Here is a 6,701-nt window from a genome sequence, read left to right as displayed (position 1 = left end):
AGTCGAGATTGTGCCACTGCACTCCAGCCTGGCGACAGAGTGAGACTCCACCTCAAAAAAATTAAAAAAAAAAAAAAGAAAATGAAATAAAAGCCACACAGAATGGAAAGGAAGAAATAAAGCCTTTTATATTTGCAGATGACATGATCTTACATAGAGAAAATGCCAAGGAATTCACAAAAAAATATTAAAAATTAGTATGTTCAGCAAGGTTACAAGATACAACCTTGCTGATTTGAACTTGCAAGATACAAATCAATATAGCTGAGCAAAGTGGCTCACACCTGTAATCGCAGCCCTTTGGAAAACTGAGGTGGGAGGATTACTTGAGATCAAGAGTTTGAGCCCAGCCTGGGCAAGATGGCAAGACCGAATCTCTATTTAAAAAAAAAAATTCTTTTTTTTTTTTTTTTGAGACGGAGTCTCGCTCTCGTTACCCAGGCTGGAGTGCAATGGCGCGATCTCGGCTCACCGCAACCTCCACCTCCTGGGTTCAGGCAATTCTCCTGCCTCAGCCTCCTGAAAAAAATCTTAAATTAGCCAGGTGTGGGGATGTACAACCTGTAGTCCCAGCTACTCAGGATGCTGAGGTGGCAGGATTACCTGAACCCAGGAGTTAGAAGCTGCAGTGAGCTATGAATGCACCACCAAACTCCCACCTCCGTGATAGAGAGAGACTCTGTCTCTAAAAACAAATTAAGAAAAAATAAATCAATATAAAATATCAATTGTACTTCTATACAATAGCAATTTTAAAAATCTGATAATGAAATTAAGAAAACAATTTCATCTGCAATAGCAAAAAAAAAAAAAAATCCAAAATACTTAGGAATAAATTTAACAAAAGAAGTGCAAGACTTGTACACTGAAAACTATGGAACACCATTGAAAGAAATGAAGGACCTAAAAAAATAAAGAGACATCCTGTGTTCATGGATTGGAAGACTTAATATTGTTAAGATGGGCCTGGTGGTGGCACACGCCTGTAATACCAGCACTTTGGGATACCAAGGCAGGCCACTTGAGGTCAGGAGTTCAAGACCAGCATGGCCAACATGGTGAAACTCCTTCAAAAATACAAAACTTAGTCAAGCGCGGTGGCAGGTGCCTGTAATCCCAGCTACTCTGGAGGCTGAGGCAGGAGAATCACTTGAATCCAGGAGGCAGAGGTTGCACTGAGCTGAGACAATGCCACTGCACTCCAGCCTGGGTGACAGAGTAAGACTCCGTCTTAAAAATAAATAAATAAAATATATACATGTATATATATTATTAAGATGGCAGTACTCCCTAAATTGAACTACAGATTTAATGTAATTACTATTAAAGTCCCAGGTATCTTTTTGCAGATATAGATAAGCTGATTCTAAAATTGATATGGAAATGCAAAAGACCCAGAGTAGCCAAACAGTCTTGAAAAAGAGGAAAATTGGAGGACTCACACTTCTACAATTTCACAATTTATTACAAAGCTATAGTAATATAGACAGTGTGGTACTGCCATAAGGACAAACACGAAAATCAATGGATTAGAATTGAGAGTTTGGAGACTGGTTAATTGATTTACAAAAAGGGGACCAAGACCATTTAATGGGGAAAGAAGTCTTTTTAACAAATGGTACAGGGACAACTGGATATCCACATGCAAAAGAAGAAAATCGGACCCCTGGCTTATACCATACACAAAAATAAATTCAAGGGCGGGTGCAGTGGCTCACATCTGTGATCCAGCACTTCAGGAGGCTGAGGCAGGTAGACCACTTGTCAGGAGTTCAAGACCAGCCTGGCCAACTTGGTGAAACCTTTTCTCTACTAAAAATACAAAAATTAGCTGGGCATGGTGGCACATGCCTGGAATCCCAGCTTCTCGGGAGGCTGAGGCATGAAAATTGCTTGAACCCAGTAGGCAGAGGTTGCAGTGAGCCAAGATTGCACTACAGCACTTCAGCCTGGGTGACAGAGTGAGACTCTGTCTCAAAAAATAAATATTAAAAAAATTAATAAACTCAAAATGGATTAAAGACCTAAACATAAGAGCTAAAACTATAAAACTCTCAGCAAATCTTTGGGAGGTTGAGGTGTGCAGATCATGAGGTCAGCAGTTCGAGACCAGCCTGGCCAACATGGTGAGACCCAAGTCTCTACTAAAAATACAAAAATTAGCCGGGCATGGTGGTACATACCTGTAGTCCCAGCTATGCAGGAGGCTGAGGCAGGAGAATCTGTTGCCCAGGCTGGAGTGTAGTGGTGTGATCTCGGCTCACCACAATCTCCGGGAGACTGCACTCCAGCCTGGGCAACAGAACGAGACTCCGTCTCAAAAAAAGGAAAAAAAAAAAAAAAAAACTCTCAGAAGAAAACATAGACACATCTTCATGACTTTGTGCTTCAAAAAACAATATCAAGAAAGCAAAGAAACAACCCACAAATGGAAGAAAATATTTGCAAATTATAAGTCTAGTATTTGGTATTCAGGATTCAGCAAAGGAAGGCTGGGCATGGTGCTGCATACCTATAGTCCCAGCTGTTGGGGAGGCTGAGGCAGGACGTTTGCTTAATGCCAGGAGTTCAAGGCTGGAGTGCACTATGCACGCACTGAAGTACCTCACCTGTGTACACTAACCTCAGCAACATAGCAATACCTGGTCTCTAAAAATAAAAAAAATAATAATAATTTAATTTAAAAAATTAAAAAAAGTCTTACAAGAAGACAACCTAATTTAAAAATAGGGGTCAGGCCTGGTGTTTCATGCCCATAACCCCACCACTTTGGGAGGCTGAGGCGGGCAGATTGCTTGAGCCCCAGAGTTCAAGAGCAGCCTGGCCAACATGGCGAAACCTTATTTCTAGAAAAATTAAAAACTAGCCGGGCGTGGTGGCATGCACCTGTAGTCCCAGCTACTCAAACGGCTGAGGTAGGAAGATCACCTGAGCTCAGAAAGGTTGAGGCTGTGGTGAGCCATAATCGTGCCACTGCACTCCACCCTGGGGGTGCAGAGTGACACCCTGTCTCAAAAAAAAAGAAAAAGGGCAAATGATCTGAATAGACAATTAAAAAAAAAAATATATATATATATATATATATATACACAAATGGCAAGTACATGAAAAGATGCTAATTATCTTTGAGTCATCAGACAAATGCAAATTAAAACCACAATGAAATACCTTTTCATACCCTCTAGGATGGCTATAATCAAAGAGATTGACAATAACAAGTTTGGTAAAGATGTAAAGAGACCCGAAGCCTCATACGTTGCTGGTGAAAATGTAAAATGATGCAGCTGCTTTGGAAAACAGTCTGGCAGCTCCTCAAAAGGTTAAAGATAGTTACCATGGGTCTTAGTCGATTCATTTGGGCTGCTATAACAAAATAAGTTGGCTAGGTGGCTTATAAGCCACAGAAGTTTATTTGTTGCAGTTCTGGAGACTGGGAAGCCCAACATCAAGGTTCTGGCAGATTTGGTGTCTGGTGAGGTCCCATTTCCTGGTGCATAGATGGTACCTTCTTGCTGTATCCTCACATGACTTAAAAGGTCAAGGTAGCTCATGGGGCTTGGTCCTCATGACCTAATTACCTCCCAAAAGTCTCCAACTCCTAATATCATAACCTTGGGGGTTAAGATTTCAGCATGTGGATTTTGGTGGGGGTGCAAACATTCAAATCATAGCACGATATGACCCAGCAACTCCATTCTTAAGTATACACCCATACCCAAGAGAAATGAAAACATTTGTTCACACAAAAACATATACAGTTGTAGCCAGACGTGGGGGCTCACACTTGTAATCCCAGCACTTTGGGAGGCTGAGGTGGGTAGATCACCTGAGGTCAGGAGATCAAGACCATCTTAGCCAACATGGTGAAATCCTGTCTCTACTAAAAATACAAAAATTATCTAGGCGTGGTGGCACTTACCTGTAATCCCAGCTACTCAGGAGGCTGAGGCAGGAGAATCGCTTGAACCAGGGAGTTGGAGGTTGCAGTGAGCCAAGATCGCGCCATTGCACTCCAGCCTGGTGACAGAGACTCCATCTCAAAAAAAAAAAGGTATATGGTTGTTTGTAGCAGAACTATTTGTAACAGCCAAAAAACATGAAAACAACCCAAATGTCCATCGGTTGATGATAGAAACAAAATTTGTTATAACCAGTAAAATACTACTCAGCCATAGAAAAGAATACTGGGCCAGGCACGGTGGCTCATCCTCGTAATGGCAGCGCTTTGGGAGGCTGAGGTGGGATGATCACTTGAGCCCAAGAGTTTGAGGCCAGCTTGGGCAACATAGCAAGATCCCCCTTTACAAAAAATAAAATATAATGAAATAATAATTAAATAATAAAGAGACCTTATCTCTACTAAATATAATAAAATATGATCATGATTTGAGAAAGGCTGCTCATTGTAACCATAAATAAAAATAAGGAAAGCAGCAATATTATTGTAAAAACCCACCAATTGCTTCTTTTCTCCATTGCCAATGTCAGATTAGGCAAATCCTACCTCAAAAAGCACTGGGTTGTTTCGGCTTATTTTGCATCATCCAAAGGCCCTCTAAGGATCTCTGATTCACAGACCCTCACCCCAGACAGATTTTATACACAGGCTCTCCCAGTCTCACTTTCTTCCCATAGAACTCCCATGAGATTGGGCTCGTTTCTATCCCTCAGTTAATGGAGAGCTGATCAGAAGTGATGGACAGAACTCATCTACCAAAAATAACCAAGCTTGCCCAAGAAAAGTAACTTTTTTTTCTATGCTTTTTCCTCTAAACCTAGTCTCTTTTAAGCAAAATAGGAAGTCTGACTCCTATAAGGATAAAATTAGCAGGGCCAGGATAAAAGGAACACTATTGTTGTTACTGCTTTGTCCAGGACAGGAAAGGCAAGCCCATGGTGAATGAACATCTTTTGGGCACCTACTAAGTGGCAGGCTCTGTGAGGCAGACACAAAGGAACAATCCATGTCCTCAAAGAGCTTGCATTTCTAGTGGGGAAACAAATGTACCACGAAGTAACTATTAAACAGGAATAGGAACAGTTTGTCCTGACTGCAGGGATGATTGATTACTTCTAACTAGGAAACCAAGAAAGGCTTCATGTCTGTTGTACCTGGCTTACACTTGGAAGGATATGCATGATTTTGATATGAGTTGGAATGAGCATAGCAGGCTACATGTAGGGAACCGCATGAGGGATACCCGAAAATAAATAAAACTAGAATGCATAGTACATCAGATGTAGGGCAGGATGTGGAAGGGAAATGTGATCAGGATCAGATTGGAAAAGTTGTAGCTCCATGCTTGCATTTGTACTTATTGGTGGCATCATAGAGAGCTTTTTGGGCAATAAGAAGTTTGGAGGCTGGACACAGTGGCTTACACCTATAATCCTAGCACTTTGAGAGGCCAAGGCAGGAAGATTGCTTGAGGTCAAGAATTCAAGACCAACCTGGCCAACATAGCAAGACCCCGTCTTTTATTTTAAAATAATTTTAAAACGAATTTTTATTTTTTTAAAAAAAAGTTTGAAGCCAGATACATCTGCCAGGACCCCTGCAGTGATGATGGGGAAAGCAGTGAAAGTAGGAATAGAGAGAATGGACAAGATAGAGTAGAATTGACTGAATATGGAAAGCTAAAACCAGAGAAGGGTCAAAACATGATTCACCCTCCAAGACTCAACAATTTATAGGGATCTTTTAGAGCCAGCCATTTAGTGCCCCCTGGTGGACAGGTGAAACTTTCACAGCATTAACAGCATCAAGTTACTTAACACTATTTCATTCTTCCAGTAAAAAATTTATATCGCACTAGGCACGGTGGCTCACACTTGTAATCCCAGCACTTTGAGAGGCTGAGGAGGGTGAATCACCTGAGGTCTCAGTTCGAGACCAGCCTGGCCAACATGGCGAAACCCCATCTCCACTAAAAATATGAAAATCAGCCTGGTGTGTTGCCCAGGCTGGTCTTGAACGCCTGAGCTCAAGCAGTCCTCCTGCCTTGACCTCCCTATAGGCATGAGCCACAGGGCCTGGCCAGTTTATTAGGACTTCCCAGCTGGCTTTCACTTTTCATATCTAAATTTTGACTTGGCCATCTTAATTCCTCCATTTTTCATTCCAGTGTCAGATTGGTTTTAAAACTTGAATATTGCATCACTACCCAGGTCAAGCCTTCAGATTTCATTAAGTATAGGATTTCTTAGTATTTCAACCTATTTTTTCATTCATTTCTCAGGATGTTTTGTTCAAAATTGCCTCTGACCTGGGTGCTCTTCAAAAATAATGTTAAAGAAATGGCTCTGTGGGCCAGGCATGGTGGTTCATGCCTGCAATCTCTGTCTCTACAAAAACAGCCAAGCGTGGTGGCAGGTGCCAACAGTCCCAGCTATGTGGGAAGCCGAGGTGGGAGAATCACTTGAGCCTGGGAGGTTGAGTCTGCAGTGAGCCAAGATTGTGCCACTGCACTCCAACCTGGGTGACAAAGCAAGACCATCTCAAATAAAACAATCCAATATAAGTTAGCTGAACACGTAAGTGGTTACTGCATGATTGGAAAAAAACAAGCTTAGCAATTGTCTCTTAGCTACGTGTTGTCTTTTGCATTTCTTGGGCCCTCCTTGAGGTAGAAAAGTAGCTGGGCAAAGTGGCTCACATCTGTAACCCCAACACTTTGGGAGGCTAAAATGGGAGGATCACT

This window comes from Sapajus apella, unplaced genomic scaffold, assembly GCF_009761245.1.
Source record: "Sapajus apella isolate SASKATOON/1434 unplaced genomic scaffold, GSC_monkey_1.0 scaffold151, whole genome shotgun sequence".
Taxonomy (NCBI): domain Eukaryota; kingdom Metazoa; phylum Chordata; class Mammalia; order Primates; family Cebidae; genus Sapajus; species Sapajus apella.
The sequence above is the reverse complement of the archived record's forward strand: the minus strand, read 5'-3'. Positions refer to the sequence as shown.